Genomic DNA, 27,459 nt, shown 5'->3' with positions numbered 1-27,459 from the left:
CATTTGTCTTCGTTAGTTTCGTGCCGGTTTTTGTGCCGTTTAGATGTGTTTAATAGTTTGAGTTTAAAGGCGAACGGAGACGATTGCGTTTTTCGTATAAAAATTTCGCTACACAACGGCAGGGTGTCCAATGTCGCATTGTGAATATCGCGAGCAGCATCATTCAGAAATATCCGCAAATAGTTTGTGAAATTAAGCGAAAATAAATGTTTGCGAGTGTGTGTGAATATGAATAAATGTTAATACAAAAAGTTAAAAGTATTTGAAGTGTCTCTACGAAGTTGTATGAAAATTTTCGTGGCTGTGCAAAGCCAAAAAGTAGAAAATAAAATACAAACAGCAATAACAGCAACTGCTTAGCGGCGCAACGAATCAATCAGGCAAAGCAAATACACCGTTCGTGTGTCGGAAAGGAGAACCGCATGCAACTGTGTATGTGTGCATAAGCAATAACTAGGAAACGAAGACGCTGCTGCTTGCTGTTGCTGCTACTTCAGCTCCGCGCAGTCACTTTAATGCTGCTTGCAATCTTTTGTTTTTGAATTTTTTTTTTGGATTTTCTTTCAAAAAAAATCTAGTGTTTGTCTCGTGTGTGTGCGTGTGTTAAGATTTTCGGCTCGTCGCTATTTATGCCGGTGCGTCGCAGCTAAGAACAGGTAGTGATTGCAAGCACGACGACTCGGATGCTACCTGCGTATTCGCTTCGCTGACTGACTGACGTACAGACGGACAATTGTTTATCGATTATTGACTGCTGAATAACTACAACAAATCCGTCAGTTTTATGCATATGCTCAGTGCTTGCTAAGTGAGTGCGTGTGTTTATTGGCAGCCGTATGCGATTGTATTTGCGAAGTCGCTGCAGTGCCATGAATGAATAAGAAAGCGTGTAAAATAAAATAAAAATCATAATAATAAGAAATTGTATATGCTAAATATAGCAGTGGAATAAGTGAAACAAAGCCGCAAACCGGTCGAAGGAGTTTTGTGCAAAACTAGAAAAAATTACGAAAAGCAAGCAAGCAAAAATAAAAACAAGCAACACGTTGCCAGCGCGCTTTGGTCATTACATGAGTGCAGCAGAGCCGGAAAATCATAAGTTAATGTAAGTGGTTGCACAGTTAACATTATTACAAATATTTAATAATAATATTGAGTGAAATGTGAGTTGAAAATGGTATAGAAAACCTTTTTATTTGACAAGATAGCTTCACGAAATTTGGCACAGATTATTATCTCAGACAACGCTACAATATCCGAAAAATTTGCTAAAATCGGCATACCAAAGCTTATAGCTGCAGTACAAACTGAACGATCGTGTTTAATGCTTGTATGGAAAACTCTTTTATTTGACAATATATCTCCATGATATTTGTTATAGATTATTGCCCAAGACAACGCTACAATCTCCGGACAAATTGTTCAGTTCCGACTACTATAGCATATAGCTGTCATACAAACTGGTGAAACAAACTAAAGTCCTTGTATTGAATGCTTTTTTATTTGACAAACCATCTTCACGAAATTTTGCACAGATTATTACCACAGACAACGCTATAATCTCCGAAAGAATTGTTCAAATCGGATCACTATATCATATAGTTTCCATACAAACTGACCGAACGACAAAATTACCGAAATTAAGACAAGGATATTTTTATACCCTTTAAAACTATACAAAATGCAGCTGCGAAGAAGCTGAGGTGCAGCCCAAGTTAAAAGTTTAGACTTCAAACTTTTCAAATTTGCTAGCTAGCTTTATCCAATTTTTACCACAAATATTTATATTAGTAACATATTAGAAAACATTTCTTTTTCATAATCGTATTTTATTCTAAAGTTAAAACAATTGGAATTCCAAATTAATTACATTGATGTTAGATTACTAGATTTTCAATGAAATTTTTCTAATTGCCTTTCAAAAAATTTTTTTTTTTTAATTTCATGTTAGCTAATTCATATATTTTGAGACCATAGAAGCTTATTTAAGGCGTTTAGTGAAAAATTCACCTATTTTGCTTTTAGTTTTTAGTTAATTATGGGTAAAGTAATCGGTTCATTTTTAAATGAGATTTCAAGTATTTGGAGAAAATCAAGTTTTTTTCTTAATAAAAAACAGAAAATTGTTTAAAACTTGGTCGTAAACTAAAATTTTAGCGTTACAATTAAAAGTAACCGATTCAATATGTTTTTGTAATTACCAAGGTTTATAAATGACACGAGTATTTTACTACGCACCATAAAAAATAGTTTTAAATCCTTTCTAACACAATCACAATGCTCTTTACCCTTTTATAATCACCCCACTTCTACTATTTGCCCTTAGAAGGCTGGTTTTTGCACTCATCACCTCTCCCAAGCACATTTCTTTCATATTTTAGTCTACACCTGAGCTATTTGCTAGCGCCCTGAAATTGCAACAATGTGTGCAAAATAGAAAAAAACTAAAATGCGAAGCAAAATGAACAATGCAAACAAGCAAGGAATAGTGAAAAATTACACATCAAAACAGTGTTACCCAGAACAAAAGCGCCGTTGAAAGGGAAAAGGCAAACAAGCAAAAGCGAAAAATAAACATTTGAAAATAACAATTTTGCAGGGCTCAATGAAAGGCATCGCTGTGTACAGCGAAAAAATTGAAATAAAAAATGCAATCAAAAATGTGCGGATTTGCAGTATAAAAAAATAAATATAATAAATTTATGTTTTTAATAAAACACAAGCTAAATTTTAAGTAAAAAATTAAATTTCTGCAAAATAATCAAAAAAAAAAAAATGTCTGCGCACTTTAAGATTATATCAGCTAAAATTAAAAAAATATTGCACAAAATTGTATTATTTAAAGTAAATTACTAAAATTTTTAAATAATACTTTAATATCTTTTTATTTTTGTTCAGCAATTTTTGTATAAAAAAAGTTGCTAGAATTTTCTATAGTTAAAAATCGTAAATATTTTAATAAAAAGAACCTGCCTAGAATTTTTTTGGTTAAAAATAATCTCTTTTTTCGAATATTAATTACTAAACTGCTAATTACGCTAATTTGCTGGCTAATGAAGCTAAATGTATTATTTAATTTCTGTGTTATTTTTAGTACAAAATAAATATTACAAAAAAACAAGAAAAAGTGTCAACTTAAGTTGCACCGCAGCCACAACACCTTTCACAAATACAAAATATTGCTTACAAGAACTTTAATCGGCCAGTTTGTAGGGCAGCTATATGCTATAATAGTCCAATAGCGGTCGTTCCAACAAAGAGCAGCTTCTTGGTAAGAAAAGGATGGGTACGTAATTTCAGTTCGATATCTCAAACACTGAGGTACTAGTTCGCATATATACAGACGGACGGACAGACACACATAGCTAAATCGACACAGCTCGTCACGCTGATCATTTGTATATTATACCATATATGTTTTATAGGGTCTCTGACATTTTCTTTTGGGTGTTACAAAAATCGTGTCAAACTTATTATGCCCTGTTCAGGGTATACTAATAAATCAGCCAGATTGTCTCGCTAAATGACAAAAATGATAAAAAAAAATTTGGCATTTTTTCATAATCCAAATTTCTTTTTTCACTTCTAATTATGCAAATAAATGCGCTGTCAATAAACAAAGCCAAAAACAAAACCATAAAAAATTGCACATATTTTTAACATTTTTCACTTAGTTTAATCAAGGCAACAACAAGCGCACAATTCTATACAATTTTGTTTCAACTTTACAGCGATATAACTATTGAACAGCTTTTCATTTAAATGGAAATCTAAATTTGCTGTTGAACAATAAATTATTTATTTGAAAATTTGCAAAAGCTTGTTGTGATAAAATTGCTGCGGCGCCCAAAAAGCCAAAGAATTTATATGCTCAATAACACTTTAACAATTTGCTCGTTAACACACAAAGAATAACAATATTTTTCGAAAAAAAATGTTTTGAAAAAAAATATATATATCAGTACTTTTTCTATAAATAAATATTATTTTCCATAAATATACAACTTTTTCTAAAAATACACATTTTGATGTCACTGATAGTTATGAACACTCAGCGTTGAAATATTCTCAAATGACTAATGACATACATTTTTAGTTGAAACATAATAATTTTTTTATGCGCCAATAAATTTTTTGCACGAATGATTAATAACTTTTTTCTTATGCACAAATAGATTTTTTCCATGAGTGATTAAAAAATTTAACGGCTAAAAAATGTTGTGCAAAATTAATGTCACAGATATGTCTGTCAGAAAATATGCCAGTAAATTTAAGTTTCGCAATGCGTGGCAACAATTACAAAAGTAGTTCTATATAAAATGAAATTTAAATATATGCAAACGTTTTCTAGCTAAAATTTATTTTCGCCGATTTTCTATTTTTCGGCATAGAAAATTGGTGTTGTCAGCCATCGCTATTCATTAAAATTTTTATTTACAAATATCTCAATTTGACGCTTGTTGCTGCCTAACGAAGCGTTAGCGTGCATGTTTTCACATGCATAAAAGTGCAGAGCGTAAAAAAAAATTGGAAAAAATTAAAATAGAATTTTCATTTAAAAAAATATATAAACAAAATAATTATCAATAAAAGCTAATAAATTGAAATAAATAATAAGAAAAATAAAAAATTTGTAAATAAAAATGTTATAAATTATAATAAACTATGAATTAATTAATAAAAAAATGTTAAAAATTAATAAAAAAAAATTATGCATTAACTTAAAAAAATTAATTAATTAAAAAAAATTAAATTGTGAAAATACGAGTATACAAACATATTAAAAACACAAACATAATATAAGAAATAAATAACATAAAAATGAGAAAATTTTTAGAAATTTAAATCATAACAAGTAGGTAAAAAAAAAAATAAGAAAAAAATAAAAAATTCGAAGATTGTAAAAAATTATTTAGAAATTTAATAAATATAAGGAAATGTTTAAAAATTAATTATTACATAAATTAAAAAAAAAATTCTTAATTAAAAAAATTGTAAAAAATCAAAAATACAAAAATTCTGATAATACGAGTACACAAACATATTGGAAATAAATAACTTATACAAATTTTAAGAATTAAAAAATTTAGATTAATAATTACCAAATACTATATTATTTTATTTTGAAATTATTTTATATAAAATTCAACATTCGTTGTACGCTAATTAAATTAGCAACTTTGTATTTGTTCAAAGTTGCGTTTGTGTGTGTATGCGCAGGCATTTAATGAACCAACATAACAGCAACGATTACAACAAACACACAAATTATGTTGCAACAAAATACTCTAGTTGTTGTATTTGTTTTGCTTCAAGTTCTGCTACTTTTGTTTTCGTTTCGAATTTTCAATGAATTTTTCCGCGAATTCGCTGCTTTTCTGCGCGCTTTTTCGCTTCTGCTCGCTGCCGCAACCACAATTCCTCAATATATTGCCAAATATTTATATTTTTACATGCACTCGTGTGTGTGTGTGCGTGTCGCGCGAAATTGGATTACCAACAGCTGTCAACGTCACTGAATGAATAGTAGAAATATTTGTAATGAGCTCGCATGTGGTGTGGGGGGTAATGGCACTCTATGTGCTTTGAGTCGAGTTCAGTGAGTGAGTGAGTTGCTGTAATTGCGCCATCAACCAAGCCACTAAATAACAAGTACTAGCGTGGGTACTTAGCTTGGAATGTTGACAGCGGACAGCTGCTGCTGTTGATAACCAACAATAATAATAATTATTTAAAACAACTGCAATATCAAAGCGGGTTGCTGGTTGTTAAATTTCGATTTTTGAAAGTAATTGCTTAGATTTCAATTTCTGTTTTTAATTTTCCATTTTACGACGCTAATCGTTACTTTTATTGACGTTTTAGTTTACTGTCATTACGGTAGATGCAGTCCAAGTAGAGAAGAGTTGAACTTGTGAAACGGTTGAAAGATTAACTTGTGAAACGGCTAAAAACTGAAAGGGTTAAGCAAAAATCGTCTCACAGCACCAAAGTGGCACTACTCTAATAATAAAGATAGCGCTAGCATTGAAACTAGGTTAGTTAAAATTAAAAATGGATTCCATCCAAAAGCTGCAATATATTTTACTTCCAAAACAAGGCTGAACTTACGAAACACCTCTATATTTTTCAATTATAATACATATGCAACGATAAAATGTTACTTTTTTTATCGCTTTCAATGCTATAGTGGTTCTTAATTTGTTTTATAGTTAAACTGAACTTGTGGAACATCTCTCTGTTAAAAAGTTTGATAGATGTAGCGATAGAAAACTATTTTTTATCGTTTTAAATACCATATATGTTTTAAATACGCTTTCTGGTTAAATTGAACTTGTGAAACACCTCACAATATCACAAATATTGATATCACTGATGGCTGGCTATTACGACGATTTCTAGCGCAAATGAACTTGTGGAACATAGAAACGAAATGCTTTTGCTCAGTTTACGTACAAATAAAAGTAGCATCAATACCAATCAGCCTCGCAAACAGCCAATAATTAGCAAACATCGTCACGAAACTCAGTCAAAGCAGACAACACTCAGTCTGCGCTAATTTCGCACCTCAACTCATCTCACCGCCCGCTTCATTAGCAGAGTCTGGCCGCATTCAACTGTTAGGGTAGTCAGGCAGTGTGCCACAAAAGAGGGTCACCGGGGTCAGCTAGAGCAAAGCGCATATGCAGGTAAACATAGAATTAAAGAAAACAGAAAGCTCAAAGCCAACTACACACTCAGTTAAAAGTATTTTGTAGCGCTTTACATTTGTGAAAAAAATGTGCTCTACTTTTCAGCACATTTTTTATGTTGCAGCAACAGCGAAATAAAAAAAAAAGAATGCTAAATAAAAAACCAGCCGCCAAGCATTGTTTGCAATGGCCACTTTTACCGTTGCACCGCCATGCAGCAGCGTTAATGCTTGGCGTTTTCTGTGAGCAGTGCAGTGTAGTGCTGTACCGTAAAGCTCTAGAGGTTACCTGTACAAATTGGCGCAATAAATGTCAGTCTAATTGTTGGTCTCAGCCATTTAGAGCAACTGAGTGGCTCTTGAGTTGGCGGTAAAGATTGTTTAGCACTATATATTTTAATTTCGAAATGTATATTTTTTATCGATGCCACTGACATGGTTGCCTACTTGCGCGCGATTAGCCTTTGACCACAGATTCGGGTTAGTGGGAAACTAGTTGAAGTAAAGTAGGTAATGATTTGATGCTGCGCCTTTGAAAACTGTTTGCAATTTATTTTCTATACAAGTATAATTTGTGGCGACTCGTTAAAAATGTATCAATAGGAGTTTGGGTTAGTGAACTATATAATTTAGGCATTGAAGAAGAGCTCTATAGGTTTTGTTTCTTCCAACAGCATAGCGCTACTATAAGTCATTATTATATCTACTTGCACACATTCTTATCGTAGAAACCACTTGAATATGATTTGTTTATGACACTTTTATTATAATAATATTTAACTTATTGAGCTTCTTTGTTTATTTAAGTTATCCCCCATCACTTGGCTGTTATATACGTAAGGCGCTTCTCGAGTAACGCTGGCGAGTTTAAAATTCCGTTTTTGTAAATGTTTCAGGAGATTCTAAGCGTTTAGAACTACTTTCAATTCTACAGCAGCTGCTACTTTACTTCCCACTGTGCTCTGCGGAATATTCTAGTCCGCTTTCATACATTTCCATTTCAATCGAGCGCATACATACACACATATGTCCTTTGTTTACAGGATCACTACGCCGTTAGAAAGCAATATGTCAGCAGATCCCCCGCTGTGCCGAACCATCAGGCAGGCAAGCATTTAACTTCAGCGCTCGGCATACTTAGATACACACAAGTGCCGCTGGCTGGTCGCTGAGTTTCCCTGCGCTCTGCCGAGTATCATTACAAGTGTCATAGAGCTGCGTTTGCTGTCAGCAGGCAGATGTACTTGGTCGGAAACGAGTTTCTCGTGCATACGATACTCTAATTGCGTAGAGTTTTAGATTCACGTCATCAATGAGGCATTTCAATTTCGCTCTAGTCATGCACACACGCATGCATACTTGGTATGGTAGTGTGTGTATGTATGTATTTGTGGAGTGTATATAAGTAGGCTCATGAAGGATATCAAATTACCTGTGTCTACTCATACTCGTTTTTCACAAAAGTACCTTCTTTATTCACAGCTATGTATATGTGTGTCTGGTAACTCTGTAAGTAGGGGAATGCGAGCGAGTTTTATCTCAAGGGTGTCGGAAATGTAGATATTTTAAGCCGATGCAAAAAATATATACAAATATTATAAATCTAGCCCCATTAGCACCGTTCAACACTATAAGTTTAATAACCTTCATAAGTGCCAAGCAAACAAAGCGAAGTTTTACCACAAGACGTAAATCAAGCGTATTGAGATTCAGCGATCTTGTCATGTGTCCTTCAATTTCAGCTTGAGATCCAGATTAATTTGTTTAATGGGCTCTAGAATTTCATAAGCAGTTGTTTTCTATGCTTGAATTTAATAATTTTTATTTGTTTTGTTCCAAACAGTCAATCATTTGAACTGGAATAGCTGAAATAGCTTCGAATTTGCTTCTTTACAGACATATAAGTAAGAAATGTTTGAATATAGTAGTTCTAAGCTGAACTTTATCACTATTATGTTCTTAAATCCCTCTCTTTTGATAACTTTTGACAACGTTTTTTAGTTCTATCATCTGATTGCGTATAAAAAGGTCTACAAAAATAACTCAAAAAACTTTCTCTATCTCCTTATGGTATATATACGTATCTCTCTATATATAGCTTTCTCTCTATCACTCCCTCTCTCTATGTATCTCTCTCTCACTCTCTTCCTCTATCTCTCTTTCTCACTTTATACTAGACAATTCAGAATTGTCGAAAACTATCCTAAACTAGCGACAAACTGTTATTTATACCACTTTAATCAACACAGTAGGTCTGGAGTATAGATCTTAACAGATTTTTAGTTATTATTGCTATTGACCATTTTGACAAGCGTATATTTTTCGTGAAATTTAGAGCATTACAAGGTTTCATCGATATCTCTGTATCCCATGAGTTCTTTAGAAAATATCGCTGTTGGTTTTTAGCACTTTCGCTTAATTCTTGACAAGTTTTGTGGACCCTTAAGTTCTCAAAACCGCATTTCGTTATACTTTGATTACAAGAGATGTACTTTGGCGTACAGTTTTTCATATACCAAGCAAAAACTTACATTTCTTTTCCATTGCCAAGATTCCCGCAAACTTTCTTCTGTTAACTCATTCAACTATGGTTTCAGCGCCGCTCGCCTCTGTCATCCATTCTTAGTTGTCTAAGTCTTATATTTCAAACTCAGTTTCAGCTTCTTTAACTTCCAACTCGCTTTCGTTATACCGTTAGTGAGTCTGTGCTTCTTTTCTCACTCGACATTTCCGGCTTTTTGCTGCAACAACATGCTTGACATTCCAAGCGGAACTTACCACCGGCAAATGTAATGTTGATGCATTTTCGCTGTCATTGACCATGAAACGGTGTGGCAACGAGTGGGAATGTGGCAATGGAAATAAATAAGTAGGGATAAAATATTTCAGCGAAACTCAATAAGAATATGAAAAAAAAAAATAATTTAAAATTTTTTTGATAAAAAAAAAAATTAAAAAATAATATGCACAAATATTTTTAATTAAAGTTTCGTGTTTTGCGCTGTGCTCAAATAATTTGTGTACATATTTATGCAATAATTTTTAGGGAGATGTGTGCATTCGCCAGCTTTTAGCAAGCAACCCCTCGAACTAGCACTCGCCTCGGGCAACACTAACACCGCCATATACCAGACACTTACAAAACAAGCGCACACACACTGCTAAACCTATCATGCAGCAAAACTGTTGTTGCCGTTGTTGTTGCATGTTATACGTAACAATTGTTGTTTTTGTAATTTTGCAAAAACTTGTACATAAATTTGTAATTTGCGCTCATCAAACGCGGACATGCGTTTTTTGCACCTGACACAATGTCAAATTCGCAATTTCGCTGCAAAATTAAATTTGCTCAAATTTGTAATAAACAAAACTTGACATTTATAAAGTTGTCATTGTGAGTGCTGGCAAACAATTCTGACATGTGCTGAAAAAATTAGACGAAAAACCAATTTGCAGAATATGCTTGCAGCGGAAAGGAGCATTTCTGAGAATTAAAAAAAAAAATGTATAAATAAATAAGGTGATTCAGTTATATAAGGTTGTGTCTATAGTCCAAAAAACAAAAATTGGTCAAATGTGTTTTAATTCATAATGTCAAAATCAGCCATTTTGCTTTGTTTGTTTTGTATTTATGATTGAAAAATAAAGTTTTCAAAGATTTCAATCAGTGAAAATACATTTTTGGAGTAATGAAATCACACAAAAACCTTGAAAAGTAGAAAGCAAATGCATGAGAAAAACAACAAACAGTTTTTTTGACAATAAGGTTAAAATGTTTTTCGTAAGAGATAAAGAAAAACATTTTTTTAATAAATTGCTAATACTGAGCTCATTCGCTATTAAATATTACTTTTTATAGACATAAAATCAATTAAGAAAAGCTTAAAACAGTGTCTGATAAAAAATACGAAATAAAAAATAAAAATACTATGGCGTAATGAATTTCTAAACCTAATACTACAAGTATGTAAAATTGCCAATTAAAGATGTAGCAGTAATTGCTTGTGCATTTCGGCGTAAATTTGATAAAATAAATTTTAAAAAATCATAAAATTAAATTTTCGAATTTTATATTCACACAAAACCAAAATTACAATTTTATAAATTTTTAATTTCATCAAAATAATGGTTTATAAAAACCGCACTAAATCAAAAATTTACTTTCGCTCAAAATTTCCGTTATCACACATGCTGCATTTGCACAATTTGCCAGCTCTTTAAACAAGCAAAAGCAGTTGCTATTTGCATTGCAAAATCTATTAGTGCTTAAGTAAATCAATTTGCCGGTTTACTTCGGCAAATGAAAATTGGTAAAAATTTGCAACAAAAAAATGTATTTTATAAATAAATAATAATGCATAAATAAACAAGCGGTATTAATGAAACGGCTTGCGAATAAATTGAGTTCAAGATTCGAGAGAAATTCTTGCAGCTGACAAGCAAACTTAGGCAATTTTGTGCATTTGAAATATTTGCTGGCTTTATTTGTGGCAAGTTCGAAAAATGTGTGTGCAAAATATATTTTTAGTTTTTGGAGAAGGCAAATTGTGTGCACAAATTGCTTTATTATAGCAGAGACAATATTTTTTTGGAAATTTAAAGTTATTATTTTTAATTATTTGCTAAATTTTTAAAATTCCTTGAATTTTTGAAATAAACCAAACTTTTTATATAATCGAAATTGTTTATATTATGAACATTTTTAAATTATTTAAAAATAACTAAATAATATAAAGTTTTCTTAATTCAAAATAAATTAAATTCAGTTTTTTTTTAATTTTTTTATTTTTTTTTAATTTTTTAAATTAAGTTCAAATAAAATTTTCGTCTAAAACCGCAAATTTTCTCTTAAAAGAAAGCAAATACTTTTTGGAAACTTTGAGTTACTATTTTTTTTAATTAACTAATGTTTTATTTTTACTTTTTTTTAATTAATTTTTTTAAATAAGCCAAACTTTGTATATAATCGAAATTTTTTAAATTATGCACATTTTTAAATTATTTAAGAATATCTCAATAATTTAAAGTTTTCTAAACTAAAATTAAATTTCATTAATTTTTTAGTCTTTTTTAAATTTTTTTAATTTCCTTTATTTAAAAAAATAAAAAACCAAACAAAATTTTCTTCAAAAACCGCAGACTTTCTATTAACAGAAAGCAATTATTTTTTCACATTTATAATTTCTTTCTTCTATATACTTTTTGTTTAATTTGCTTAAATTACCTAAATTTTTTAAACTATCCAAATTTTTTCTATTGTCTACATTTTTAAAATATTAAATAAATTTTTAAATCAAATTCAGTTAAGTTATTATTTTTTATTTATTTAATTTTTCTTAATTTAATAAAATTTAGTTAAATTTTTTTCACAAAATTTAATTTTTGATTTTTTAATTGAATAAAAAATTAAATTTAAGTTTTTTCAACTTTATCTTAAAATTTTTTTCAAAAACTTTTTTTTTCTTACAAAAATCAAGCAAAAGCTCGCTTGCGCTCAACCATTCCACTCAAACTCACACTCACTGCTTTCATTGGCTGTTGAATAGCAACAGTTAACTGTTTATTGCAATTATTGCGCGCATTATGTATTTATTCATTATGTGATAAAAATGAACAGCTGCGAAATCAAATGTGCATGCGGAAAAAACGCAATATAAATCAGTTTATTATTATTATGAGCATTACAACACGCTAATCGCACTCAATTCAATTCAACTCAACTTAATGCGCACCAATTACAATTTAAATTTATTACATTTACAAGCAAAAAAATGTATTTCTGTGAATTAGCATTAATGAAGTCGACTGCAAGCGCACTGCTTCTAATTTGTGTAGTATGTGTGTGTGTGCGTGTCCAAACAAAAGTCAATTACAAATGCAGCGTCAAATTCAGCGCTGTTGCGTGAGTGTGTGCGGGAGAAGGGGTGCCCTTGCTGCTGTTGTGTGAAAAGCCTCATTATTGTCATGCGCAGCGCCAAAATTTTAAAATTTGCTTTATGGGGCAAGCTAAAAGTGTGTTAATACAAGCTAATAACAGTAAATTAAATTATGGAAAAAATGGAGAAATGTGAAGCGAACGCAATTGAAATAAGTCCTTATATTATATAAGCAGGTACAAAATTAGAAAATTTGCTTTATATTTTTGATAAAATTTTTTTTTATATATTTCAATTTTCGTAATTTTTATTTAAAACAATTTTTAAGACATTTTGGAAATAGTTTTGTAATTTTTTTTATTATTATTGTTAATTTTTTGAAATACTTAACAGTAAAATTTTATATAATTTTTTTTTATTTGAATTTCGAAAAATTGCAAAAGAAGTTTAAATTTTTATATTAATATTATTTCTTTTAAATACTTTACAGTAAAATTTGTTGTATTAATTTTTTTAATTTTTTTTGAATTTTCGAGACTTTTACCTGACAATTTTTTAAATAGTATTTTTAATTTTATTTTGAAGACTTAACGATACAGTTTTTTTTATTTATTTTGGGTTTCTAAATAAACTTTTTTTATTTTTCGAAACGTTTGCCATAAATTTTTGGAAAAAATTTTATATTTTTTAAGTAAAATTTTTAATTTTTTTTAAGACTTAACAATAATATTTTTTCCGATTTTTTTTCGAATTTTTTAAAACAAACAGCAACAACCGTTGCACAAAACAAGTTCAATGTTAATAACTACAATCGGCCATCAATCAATTTCAGAGTGAAGAAAACATTAAAATTTACGTTTATTAAATTTTGTATTAATGACAATTAACCAGAACGAGATAAATGACATGTTTTCTCCAGCACAAAAGCGCACAAATTAAATTGCAGTTGAAGTGGATTTATGTATGCTCGTTAGTAATGTAGTTACACTGCTTACAACTTTATTATTTTTTTTTTGTTTTTTTCGATTCGAAATGCATTTGTTTTTTTCATTTTTACTTTTTGTTGTTGTATTATTCAGCTGAAATTTTGAAATTCCGAAAAAGGGTTCAGCAAACTCACATTACGTCAAAGCGCGTCACTTGAGCTGCCTGCTGCAGTTATTGTTGGCATTTAAATCGATTTTAATAACTGTCATCATGCGCTTTCTAGATGCATACATATGCATGTATGTATGTGTGTACATTTATATGAAATTTTCTTAATATAAAATTTGAAGTGCTTCAACTTGTTTGCAAAGTACACAATAAGCGGTAAAATATTTTTAAAAATTATTATTTTTCAAATTAATTTCAAAAATGGAAAATTTTTTAAATTTCAAAATTGAAAACTTTTAAAACTTCAAAATTGAAATTAAAAACTAATAATTCAAAAAAAAAATTAAAAATTTATAAAAATTTAAAATTTAAAAAAATTTCAAAATTTATAAAAAATTACGCAAATTTGCATTTTTATTTCATTTTTTACTTTCTCTACTGCGAAACTGGCAATATTTTAGTCAGCTCAACGTGTGCGAAATTTATGACAAATTTTTTAAATTTTACAAATATTTAATGCTACATTCACTTATGCACTAACAAAAAGCGTTCGAGATTATAAAATTTTATAATGCTTAACTATTTGCTCTGTGCTCATATAGTCATTCGCTTTAAACCTGATTTTTATATGACTCGGTTTTTGTTTTTGCTATTTTTAGCTCTTTTCTAACATCTTCTCTATTTCTGTTTTGCTACCAATTTTCTTATGATTTTTGTGTTAAAATCTTTGTTTTTAACTATGCGTATGCAAATGTAGAAATTTTGTAAAATGTTGACTTATGAAATTAACATCAAGTCGAGTACGAGTATTTATTAAATTTGTATATCGAAAATGCGTATATAAATAATAAATTGAAATTTAAAGTGAAAATACGAAGTTCAAAAATTTTAATTTTTATATAATTCCTTTTTTCTCGAATATTTTTTAAAAATCCAAATATTTTTTTAATATATTTTTTTTGTTTTTTAAATTTTTTCGGATAATTTTTAAAACTTTCGAATACATAATATATAAAATTTTCTCAAATATTAAAAAAAAAATTATGTTAATAATTTCTGCAATTTTCATTTCATCTTATTTACCAAATAATTTTGAGGAGTTGACGGAGTTGATAGCACTTGGACAAAGAAAAATGATGGTCTATTATGCTGACAGATACCCTAACTATTTTCTTGGGACTTTTAGAGACTATTTCGAAGTTCCAAACCGTTACTGGTGTGTTGAACTTATCTCTTTATACCTTTCACATTGAGTTTGTTAGGATTATTCTACCTCTTACATATTCCATGAAGTTCAGCAGTGGTTTTAATACATACATACCTATGTATCTCGAATTGTTTTGCTTTCAGCTTCTTTGGACTAGTGTTGAAGTTCTTCTCGTTGACTTATACTTAAAGAACTCACTAAATTCACTCTCTTTGGTCTGTGTTAGATCGGTCCAATTTTATTTGGCTTAGTTCTACTATCTCAAATGATACCCGCAGCCTTCAAAGCCAAATACTTCAGCTCGTTTCTGTAAAGCTCAAACGCTTCAGTGCTTCTAGAGCACACATACACATCTCTACATCAATCATCTCAACGTGTACGCAATCACCTTTAATAAACCCGAAAATCCAATAATTCACGTCAATCAAACATTTCGGCTTATAATGACGAATGCAATTCGAATTCCAATTCCAAAGCCGTAATGCAATATGGAGATTTAATCGAAAATCCCAGCAGAGCAGCGGTAATCAAAGACGGAGGAAAAAACATTCGGTGCTAACAGCGTGAGCTGACTGACACATATACACACACACATATCGCAGCAAATGCAGTGACTTGAAGTGCATTCGATTTGGTGTTGTTGCTGACGCAAAGCTCTAAGCTGCTTTCTGACAAAGCGTTTAAGCTGCTGCTCACCTTCAGCGGCAGCGAGCCCAAACCCGCAGCGCAATTGGAATTGCCTTGACTCGCCTCAAAGCTAATAGGTAATAGGCAAGAGTTGAAGAAAATTCGTTGACTTGACTGCGCTCAAGTGGAGAAGCGACAGAAAACCGCCGCCGTGACGTATTCAGCTCGAAAATCTGAGCTCCGACCACGCAAATAGAAATAATACGCCAAACATGCATAATCCAAAACACCAAAATAAAATAAAACCAAAAACAATGGCTGTACAAATAGTCAGCGCAGCCTCAGCAGCAGGAAGTCATTCATATTCGTGAGTAATACGTAAATTTTGCTTTTAATCGAAGTTTAAATAAATATTTAAGCTTGTGAATGTGGCGTAACGAAATGCCTGACGGTAAACAAGCAAAAACGACGAAAATACAAAGTCTTTGATGCCAAAAATATAGTTAGCGACCGCAGAAGCGTAGACTTTGAGACGAAGCGGCGATACAGCGCCAAGAGAGCCTGCGATAGCGTAGGAGAGTAGAAAAGGTGACGCGCATCACAGCAACAATCGTTTTATGGCTTAATTTGAAGCGCAAACCACAAACTAAAATTAAAATAATTATCAAAAATGCTTAATAACTTCCGTTGACAAAAAAAATTCGAGAGAAAAATGTCTAACCGATGAGCTTAGAGATATTTTTGACTGCCTGCTTGCGAAAGGTGCGCTTGAGGCTTGTGAGTAGAAGATAATACGGTATTCTTGAAACCATCGCGACATCAGCGTTTCTTGTGACGTTGCTTTATCGCTAAATAATTGTGTACCAAAATAAACGGGATATGTGAGTTCACTGGAAATAGCTGAATAAGCGACTGAGAAGATGTAAATGAGCAGCGTTGACATTTTTTGCTGAGCGTAAGCAGAAGATCGGCTACTGACTACATTTATTCTTAAAAATTATGTGTGCTCATTGTGTGTGGAGTGAGGCTGTGTTTGATAAAGATTGTAGCATGTATGTAAATTATTTCATCACATTATAACTGTAAAACTGTTTCAATATTTACTAAGTTTGCTTCAATTAGCGCTCCATTTTCAAGTAAAATTGTTTTCTTATGTTACGAAAAATTTAATAGACCTGCTAAGAATTGTATGTAAGCTAAAGCTTGTGAGTGAATTACTATACAATTGCAGCGCTGAAAAGCGTATCTCACCATTTCTCTTTTTCTAGTTGAAAGACTCGCAAATTTTACGATGTTAATACCCTTTTTTTCTCTCTCTCTCTCTTTCTCTCTCTCTTTCTTACTTCATGTGTAGTCCGCATGCTTTTGTTGTCTTTATTTTTTTTGTTAACTAGAATTTCCGGCTGTCTCAGTAGATTCTGACTATGTCATTTATGTAAGCTTTCGAGGTCTGTAACAGTAAGGGATTTACACTGCATCTTAGCTTTTATTAACATATACTTGTACATATGTATCTAACTCTCAATATTAGAGAGATATTAACAGATTTCTTTAGAAAAGCAACAACCCTCGCATACTATGTTTTCTGAAGCTAATTAGGAATCGCTAAAAGATACATCAAACTCTCGCCCGCTCTGTCTCTGAAACTCGCAAATCATACGTTTTCGACGAAAACGACAAATAGCTCTGTAGTCTGCAGATAAATTCATAAATACCTAGATTTTATTACTTTTTTAACTTGTACTCATTAAAAAAAGTTCACTGTAATTGTGGTTTTGAGGTTATGTTAGAGTTCTGAACTTTTAGTCATACTTCCTCCTCGCTATAACTGTAACTTATAGCAGCGCCACTCTCTCTCTTTTTTTCAATATCTTGGTCTCTCTCTCTCTGAATATAAGTATGTACCTCTGTCGCTCTTAGCTTAGACACCAACCTTTTTGAAGAATTTTTTCGTTATCGTTCTGTTTTTTAAGACTTTTTTAAATTTAAAATAGAATTATTTCAACACCAAAGTAGCATCTAAACCCCATTTTCACAAATGATTTGCATCTACCAATTACCCATTGCATAAGCCAACGCAACCATCTGCCTACGAGCCGTATAGCACACCTTGTTTGAAATTCATACCGAGCGCTGAGCATGCTCAAGCGTCTGATGAACTTTGTGGATAAGAGAAAAATGACTAAACTAGTCACATAATGGACACGATGATAAAGCAGGTTTCAGCAAAACTGATTTATTTTTTGTTTTATTTTCTACAACTAATTTCTTGCCAATGCTTTGCTTTTGCACAAGGAAATGCTCGACTGCGCAACGAACAGCAGAAGATGACAACTTTTAACCTATGAACTCTGCCACACTGAACCGCGCACAAATAAAAACAACAAATGCTAATAACAATAATAGCAATAATGGAAAAAAATTGTAGCAACAGAGGCAAAACGATGGAAAGAAAGGCCAACGATAATTTATTAAGAAAATATAGAAAGGTGAGGCAAAATGCTTAAACCGGTTTAACATACAGATTTAGAGTAATATGCGCTGTGCGGTTGGCCGTGTGTGTGTGTAGACTTGAGACGCGCACAAAATACCTGTTGTTGGCCGAAGACACGTTTCGTATTAGTATATGTATGTATGGACGAGTATGTATGTGTGGGCATATGTATCTCTGCACATGTAGTTGTTGTTTTGCTGTGGTAATGCAACCACTAGTGGTGAGCTGCGCTTGAATGGGTGAAGCGGCGCGCATGCAGAGCCACCAAATACAACGCTGCAACCAGCGCTGCACACATGCATATCTAGAAAAGTGGCATATAAGGCGCTTAAACTGCATACATATGTATATGTGTGTGTGCAGCTCGCTGGCAGACATCAAGTGGCATTTGGTGGCTGCGCAGCGCGACGTCTATGGCAGCCACAGCCGAGGCAGTTTATCAATTTGCGCTGGCAAGTCAACTAGTTTCTGCTGTGGCCAACTGCCTGACAAATGTTGTTGCTATTTTTTAGCTGCTTCACTTGTTTTTATTGTGTTGGAATTATATAGTTTTTTTTTTAGATTTTTTTCTTGGGTCTTCTTTTCCTGTATTCTTGTCGTTTATTCTTTGCTGCTGCCAGCCAGCCGCTGGTGTGGAATGCCTTGTTGCAAGCGCATGTTGCTGCCACAGGCGCGCCAACGACTGAGAATTCGCTTGAATTTCATGTACATTGTATTGTGTGCGTACATATGTGGCATGCGGCATGAGTTGTGGTGTGAGTGAGTGCATTGACGTTTTTGAAAGGCCCAACACAGAACAGCAAGCGCAACAGCAAACAAATGAGAATTCGTGGCTAGAATTAGTTGTTGAAGCAAATATGCTTAAATTTATTAGTTACAAGCAAATTTGTTGTGGAGAAGCATAAACAAAAAATTAAAAATCTCATAAGCAAATGAAATGCTGCTAAATGTGTGTAAATTGTTTGTTGGAGTCACAAATTTCGTGCAATATCCATTAGAAACCTTTGTAGACTGGGCGAGATGCGCACATACAATTTTTGAAATCATTTGAGCGCAGTTCACAAACGCTTTTCTCATTTAACGCTTATGAAAGAACATGTGAAATAGAAGTGCAAATGAACACTTCATTAACGCATTAGACAGTCTGAGCGTTTGAATATCTTAGACCAAATTATTTTTTCGAAATAATTCGCACATTAAAGCCAACGAACGGTCATTCACCGGTATGAACGGGGAAAAAAATTTCTTTTTAATTGCATAAGACATAATTTTTACTGTTATTAGTTCATAAAAATGTTGCTGAGGCAATAATCGTCGTTCTGATAATATATTGGATTGGTATGAGTTACAAAAATACGATCATTCTGAAAGAACTATGAAAGTTCGCTAAAATACATGATCAGCAATAAGGTAAAAAAAAGCAAAATACGTTAATTTCGACTGCACCGTAGCTATTATACCCTTCACAGCAGCAGTTCTCACAACATATAAGTGAGAGATCTTTATCTTGATTTCGATCGAACAGTTTGTATGGCAGCTATATGCTATAGTTGTTCGATCGTAACAATTTATTCAGAGATTGTAGAATTGTCTTAAATAATAGTCCGTGTCAAATTTCGTGAAGATATCTTGTCAAATAAAAAAGTTTTCCATACAAACACTTGATTTTGATCGATCAGTTTGTATGGCAGCTATATACTATAGTGCCCCGATATCGGCGCCTCCGACAAATAAGCATTTTCATGGGGTGAAAAGGACGTATACAAAATTTCAAATCGCTATCTCAAACACTGAGGGGCTAGTTCAGACGGATGTGGCTAAATCGACTCAGCTCGTCACGCTGATCATTGTTTTGTATATAAGTACTTTTTAGGCTCTAAGACTTCGTGACAAACTTAATATACCCTGTTCAGCGTGGAGTAATTTAGGAATGGTCGGGTATCAGAACAACAAAGTTCCATAATAGATCGCAGAAGCTTCCCAAAAATAGAAAAAGCCAGACTTACCACGCATATAGGACAGGTTGGTTTTAGATTCAGCGCAACACCATAAAACTAATGAAATTCGAGCGAACTACCATTCGAAAAGACTTTGCACTGCTCTCTCATCCTTTAGTATAAGGTTTGTGCAAAATTCACGTGTTTTACTTTACTATTAAATCACCTACCTATTTAGGGTGTGAAGGAGAGTCCCTCTTTTGTAGCTTCGTCGACTATTTTCTGCCGTCTGCTTCAGATACTAAAATCATACTTTTACAAAATATGTTAGTCACCGCTCTCGTAACCCTCTCAAACCCCTGTCAGCTCCAAATCGTAGAAAAATCAGACAGTAATCACGGTTTTTTTTGAAATCCCTTCGCCTAGTCCACCTACAATTTACACTCTCGGTAGTTTAGGCAACGCGAACCTTTGAACTGCTTCGCACTCATTACATAATCTTCTGCAAATGCTCATCGCGACAACTATCTGCTTGTGTTTAATGATTTCGCGCGCTTTACCCAAAAAATCGGTCAATTTTAAGCTTTCACTACTTGACCACCGTCGTTTGGTTGCCTAATGAAATAGGACACACAGTTCACTTCCTCAAACTCGTAACCGAAGGCATTCGTTTTGTCAGCGAACCCGCTGATTTTCGTAAGCCAAATACGGCTTATTTCTGTTCTTTTTTTTTGCGCTCATTTTTTATTAAATTTTGTCGCATTTTTGCTTTATTATACGAGTAACAAGCAGCCTTTATCGATTTACGACACATAGCTGCTCGCTCGGCTGCTTGCAACGCCAATTCGCTTGAGTATTTTGGCTGAATTGCGCCGCTCTCCTATTTTCACTGAAATTTCTTTGTCTTTTTTATACTCTCGCAACCTGTTGCTACAGAGTATAATAGTTTTGTTCACCTAACGGTTGTTTGTATCATCTAAAACTAATCGAGTTAGATATAGGGTTATATATATATAAATGATCAGGATGAAGAGACGAGTTGAAATCCGGGTGACTGTCTGTCCGTCCGTCCGTCCGTCTGTCCGTCCGTGCAAGCTCTAACTTGAGTAAAAATTGAGATATCTTTATGAAACTTGGTAGACATGTTTCTTGGTAACGTGAGACGGTTGGTATTGCAGATGGGAGTAATCGGACCACTGCCACGCCCACAAAACGCCATTAATCAAAAACAAATAACTTGCCATAACTAAGCTCCGCAATAAGATACAAGACTGTTATTTGGTACACAGGATCACATTAGAGAGGGGCATCTGCAGTTAAAACTTTTTTTTTTAAAATGGGCGTGGTCCCGCCTCTAATAGGTTTAATGTGCATATCTCCTAAACCGCCAATGCTATAATAACAAAATTCACTGGAAGAAAATGTTTTTAGCACTTCTATTGACGGTGTGAAAATAGTTGAAATCGGGTGGCAACTCCGCCCACTCCCCATATAACGGTACTGTTAAAAACTACTAAAAGCGCGATAAATCAAGCACTAAACACGCCAGAGACATTAAATTTTATCTCTGAAATGGTATAAGATGACTTTATAGGAACCGCGTTCAAAATTAGACAGTGGGCGTGGCACAGCCCACTTTTAAGTGAAAACCCATATCTTGAGATCTGCTCAACCGATTTCAACCAAATTCGGTGCATAACGTTCTTTTCATGTTTCTATGTCATAGTGCGAAAATGGGCGAAATCGGACTACAACCACGCCTACTTCCCATATAACACCATTTTAAATTCCATCTGATTCTTTCACTTTCCACTATGCAAATCAGGTAACAATGATTATATCGGGGTAAAACTTTGCGTGAATAATGCAATTAAAGTATGCCACCTTGCGGCCAAAAATTGTCTAAATCGAACCAAAACTTTTCAAACCCCTAAGTACTAAATATGCGGACCCTAGTGCCTATAGTTGACCTTCTACCGAAAATATCAGTCAATCCACAAAGAAATCTCAAACGAGTATACTATTTGACTTTGCGAGAGTATAAAATGTTCGGTTACATCCGAACTTAGCTCTTCCTTACTTGTTGCGACTTAAAATTTTGCTTAAAAAATGTCTGCCTTTTTTCGCTACTGACTTCACAACAACGAAAATTGTCGCTTCAGTATTTTTAGTTTTGGCTTATTTTTCTCGTCGCTCTTTTTATATTTCTTCGCCGACATGCAATTCAAGTATCGATTAATAGCTGCGTGCCACATGCCACATGTGTGCTATATACCTATACAATGTGGCACTTAAGGCAGTCTCCAGTTGCCTGCAGTATGCGCTTAGTCAGCGCAGTTGGCTTTAACGCAGTTTAAACCGCTTTCTAACAGCTATTCTAATGCTTGCTTCTTTTTCTTCTTAGCCCAGACACACACTTCTGTAATCATTTAGTAGGTTTTATGCAGTTTAAATATTTTTTCATCATCTGTCGCATCCACATTTGGGTCTGTGTTGGTGCGCCCACATGTGAGCTTCCTTGTTTAGGCCTACGTGCGTGTTTTTGGCGTTTGCTGTTTTCGCATATTTTTTTTAATGCTTTCTACCTTAAAAATATTTGCTTCTTCGCTCATCCGCACATTATTCGCCTGTTTTGCCAAAATATCACACACATTTTCTTGTTGCTTAGTTGCCTTTAAAAATTCATCTGTTGCCACATATGGCTGGCTGGCTGGCTACCTCTCCAGCATACAAGTCAGCCTATTCTTATCTCATGCTCGTTTTCACGTTTTTCTGCAACTTTAGCGGTAGTTGCCTGCCGGTTAGCTGCTCATTTTATAGTTTCGTGTTTATTTTTAGCACCAAAATGTGTTGGAAATGCTTGAAAAGGCATCTTGTAAACATTGGTGCGGCGAAAATGTGCAAAAAATGTTGACGCATAGGAAAACCCAGAAAAAATCGCGAAACAAATTTTTCGAACAAATTTTCGAAATTCGAAAAATATTTCGGCCATAGAAAATTGCTCGTTTTTCGAATGTGATGGTTTATAAAAAGGCTTTAAACAAAGTTCAGTTTGAAAAAAATAGAAAAAAAAACAATTTTCAAACGCGAATTCAAAATTCGATTTTCAAAATTAGTGTTTATTAATTAAAAATTGTATTATTACAAGTATAAGCAAAAAAAACATGAGTGTTTTAATGTTTAAATTTACGCACTTGAAATTCGAATGTTAAGTACAGTCTATGTTTCAAAATAGTCAATAAATCTTTTATTCCAACACATATTCCAAAAAAAAACTCATATTTAAATAATATTAAAAAGTATCAAACACCAATTTCATAAAAACTTATTCAAAAAAACTTACATCATTTTTTTTTCGAAATTAAGTATAAAAGATCCCCGCACACCTATGGAGCAATGCTAAGTCTATTTTCGAACGCCAATACACTGGAAAATTTAAATGCTTAATTTTTAATCCATAAACATCGTCCGCAAAGTCAAATATTTAAAACCCAGTTTCAAAATTAAGTTTCAATTTAGATTTTTTATTAATGATAAATATGTATTTACAAACGAAAAAAAAATGTCTATACTTTTTCGAAAACATTCTTTCTTTTCGTGATTTTTTTTCGTTGAAAAAGTTTGATTTTCAAATTTTGTGTTTAGTTCTAAGTCCAATCTTCAAAATTTCACATAAAACAAATTAAATAAAAGTTTCGAACATTAAGTTCGAATTTCGAAATTAAATTTTTTTTAAATACTTAAATGTAGCAGCTAGACTTTTTTCTAAATTGAACACAAAATCGCTTTAAAAACTTTCTGCAGCTTTACAGCATTGTAATTTTATTTCACAATTAAATTCGTTCCTTTCTGCGAAAAAATTCTAAACATATCTGTAAACTATTCTAAAGCTTCTTAAAATTTTACTGCTCATATCAGCGCTCGCGATATGCTCCCTTTTTAGGTTCTAAAAAATCGTAAACATTTTATTTGCCCGCTGCCAGTTTTAGAAATCGTAAAAATACGCGCATAAAGTAGCGGAAGCAACAGTCAGCGATGCATCACGCAGCGCGGTCGTCAAACAAACTCCAGCAAATATATGTTTATACAGTAGTCTGACGTACTTGGCTGTCTGTCTGCCCTTATCGCTCACAATTTTTTGCTGCTGCGCTTTGCTTTACTTCGTTTTTTGCGCAAAATATTTCATGGCAGATCATGAACATGCGACTAAATATTTACACACACTAATGCACGCACACATGTGTGTGTTTGCAGAAATGTATGAGCTTGCGTATGCTCGGTTGTCTGCCTAGCTTGCTGCGCTGCTGCTGCCGCAAATACAAACAGACGCACTTACAAACACACACACATACCTGACTATGGTGGCAGCAGCACGGCATCACATGTGCAACACGTGCGGCATGTTAATTCGAGAGTTAAGGCAAAGGATTCAGCATTCACTCAACACGTTCGCCGCTTTTTTACGTGCGTTTCCTGTGCGCCATAATCGCTGTCCTTCGTTGCTATTTTTTTTTTGTATCTATTTTTAATTGCTCTACTGAAATTCTGCTCTCCACTGTGCAAAAATTGCATGTGAAGCCACTCTTCAATTCGCGTTGCGCTTTTTGGTTGCACGCCTATCTGTGAACCCTTCTGTCTGTGCCCTAATAGCACTCTTTCTTTAGCGCAACTTTTCAGTTTTCTTCACTTTGCCTGCAGCCTCCTGTAAGTGCTGTGCAGTGATTACTTTTCTGAGATTAAATTAACGTGAGCAATTCAATTAAGATATGCTATTCGAGATAACTGGCAGCGCGGTAGAGGATTTTGCAAAATTAGTCACAAAATACTTGAGTTTGTAAATATATATTTATTTATATAAGTATGAAGTCTTAGCTAATCATAAAGTTAGATAATACTCGTTGTTTACAAGATTTTAGTTACTCATCTGCAATATTTACAGTGCTATTTATCATCATATGTACCTTTTACTATTCTACATTTCTCGGAAAATATTATCGTCTTCATATCTTATTTATATTTTAATGCCATCTTATCTTAAATTTTATCTTTTCTATATCTCTGTCTGCCTCTACCTTTATCCTTATATATATGTTTGTATTTTTGTTTTTATATGTTTCTTGGAAAGATTTCAGCATTGGCCTTTAGTCATACAAATCTTGTCTCTATTTCTTCCGTAAAATTTTGAATTCTCACTTGAGATTTAACTTTCCTACTTTTTTCCTATAAAATGCTGATAAATCCTTAAAATGCAACACAAAATGTATTGCGAGGTCAACAATCCTTCCTGAGATCAGTTTTGTTTACCTTTCGCCAAGTAAAGATTTAGCCCAGTTAGCAACCTTTGACCCTTTTGTTTACATTTTATGGGGTCAATGACTCCTTTGTTGTTTGAGATTAATGACTTTTTTGTTTACATTTAGCCAAGTCAACAATCTTTGGACACTTCGTTAGCGTTTCTTGGGGTCACTGACTCTTTTTTTTACCTCTTATGTGGTAAATGACGTTTTTTTTTACCTTTAGCCAAGTTCACAACATTTGTTTACATTTAGCCAAGTCCACAACCTTTATTTACATTTGGGTACAATTACCCATTTTTTACATTTCATGGGTTCAGTGGCCCGTTTGTTTACATTTGGGTACAAAGATCCTTTTGTTTACCTTTTATGGGGTCAAAAACTTTTGTTTACGTCGGGTTGTTGTACAGGCTAAATGTAAATTAACAGTTATTGACTTCGGGCAACCGGTGGTTAGTGCAACTAATCGAACTTACTCTGTCAAATGCTGAGTTATGGGTAGCTTAGAAAGTTGAAGGAGTTTTATATATTTTTTAATTTATTTATTAAATTCAAAACTAATTAATCTTCACAATGCTGTTAATTCATATGGCGTTCTTATGCAACAAATACATATAAATTTCTTAAATTAAATGCTGCTTGTGTACCTACAAGTATATTTTATTAAAAAAATTCCGGCATCTCTTGAGGGTTGCCTCATCAACTCACAAGCCTCACAACACTCAACCCTTTTGCGGTTAATCCAACACAATTGAGAGCATTTATTTGTTTGTATGTAGATGTGTGCTAAGTGTGAAAAATGTTTGCACGAATTTTGAAATTTTCAAAACTACAATCGCCCTTAATTAAGCTGAAGCGTTAACCCCATTCGAGAACTGAGAAATAGTGTTGGTTAACACCTCAGCATAATGCCGCGTCAAAGCGGCCGCCACACACACACACTCACGCACACACACAAAGTCTTCGAAATAAGTTACATTGTCTTTCGCTCTAAATACAACGTTTGTTTACTCATTAGTGCCTGTGTCATTACGCTTACAATCGAAAAATTGTTCAATCAACGCTTGCAACATTGAGCATACTCGCCTTCGTGGCATGCAATATACAATATGTGCTTGCGTTTCGCTCATGTGCAATGCACGGCATTTTGTTTTAATTCTTCGTACCCTCTAACACGATTAAAAATTTCGCAAATATTTTTTAGATTTCTTTTTTTGCTTCGAAATTTTTATGCGCTTTGTTTAATCTTCGCTTTTATTTTATTTTTCATTGCTTGCAAAGCGACCGTGATTTATGTGGCATGCCACACAATGCTTTTTTCATAACTCTGTAAATGAAAGATAAACAACAAATTGAATAGAAAGGCGCGCTAAGCTGCAGCGCAATCAAAAACTGAGTTTGGTTTACAATTTATGGGTTTTGATTTAGTATTTACTGTGCGGCTTAAAAGTAATCAGACGTTGAGTGAGTGAGTTTTCGATTTTTGTATTTTTTGTTGGTTTTTAAATTAATTTATTATAAGCGCCTCTATTGGTTCATCAAATAAAAAAAATATTGAGCAATAAAAAAATTTAGAAACAATAAATAATAAATACAATTTTTTATTAATCTACAAAAGTTTTATAAATAGTTTTTAAATCACATAATTTTAGTGCATTAAAATAAATCAAATACAAAAAATAAAAAACAAATATTTTCAAGGGTTTTTACTAAATTTTATTTTTATTTTTTCTATATAAAAATATTAAATTGCTCTTTACATTAATAATTTGTTAATTATATAGCAATATTAATCAGTTGCTTAATCCGTCTGTATATACGCAAATTACTTCCTCAGTTTTTGAGATATAAATATAACATTTTTCACATATCCTTTTTACTCCAAGAAGCTGCTAATTTGTTGAAACAGCCGATATCTGACCACTATAGCATATAGCCGTCATACAAACTGAACGATCAAAATCAAGTGCTTGTATAGAAAACTTTTTCATTTAAAGAGATATCTTCACGAAATTTGGAACGAATCATTACCCAAGATAATAATGAAATCTCCGAAGAAATTGTTCAGATCGGATCACTATAGCATATAGCTGCCATACAAATAGAACGATCAAAATCAAGTGGCATGGACTGTTCTTCAAACCAGCAGTACTATATCCGAAGAAATTGTTCAGATCAGATAACTATATCATCTAGCTGCCATCAAACAAAATCAATATCTTGTATGTGAAGGGTATT

At 32.8% G+C, this 27,459-nt stretch overlaps 1 protein-coding gene across 2 annotated transcripts in view; it reads left to right on the top strand.

The window, feature by feature from the left end:
- The window catches only part of LOC106619447 (uncharacterized), a 178,130-nt gene continuing 150,671 nt past the window's right edge, over nucleotides 1–27,459 (top strand). For both annotated transcript variants that reach the window (XM_036359477.2, XM_070109496.1), the window contains exon 1: nucleotides 1–1,105. The gene's annotated coding sequence lies outside the window, so the exon portion shown is untranslated. The remainder of the gene's footprint in view (nucleotides 1,106–27,459) is intronic.

This window comes from Bactrocera oleae, chromosome 5 (assembly GCF_042242935.1).
Source record: "Bactrocera oleae isolate idBacOlea1 chromosome 5, idBacOlea1, whole genome shotgun sequence".
Lineage (NCBI taxonomy): Eukaryota > Metazoa > Arthropoda > Insecta > Diptera > Tephritidae > Bactrocera > Bactrocera oleae.
This window is presented reverse-complemented; position numbering and strand designations above follow the sequence as displayed.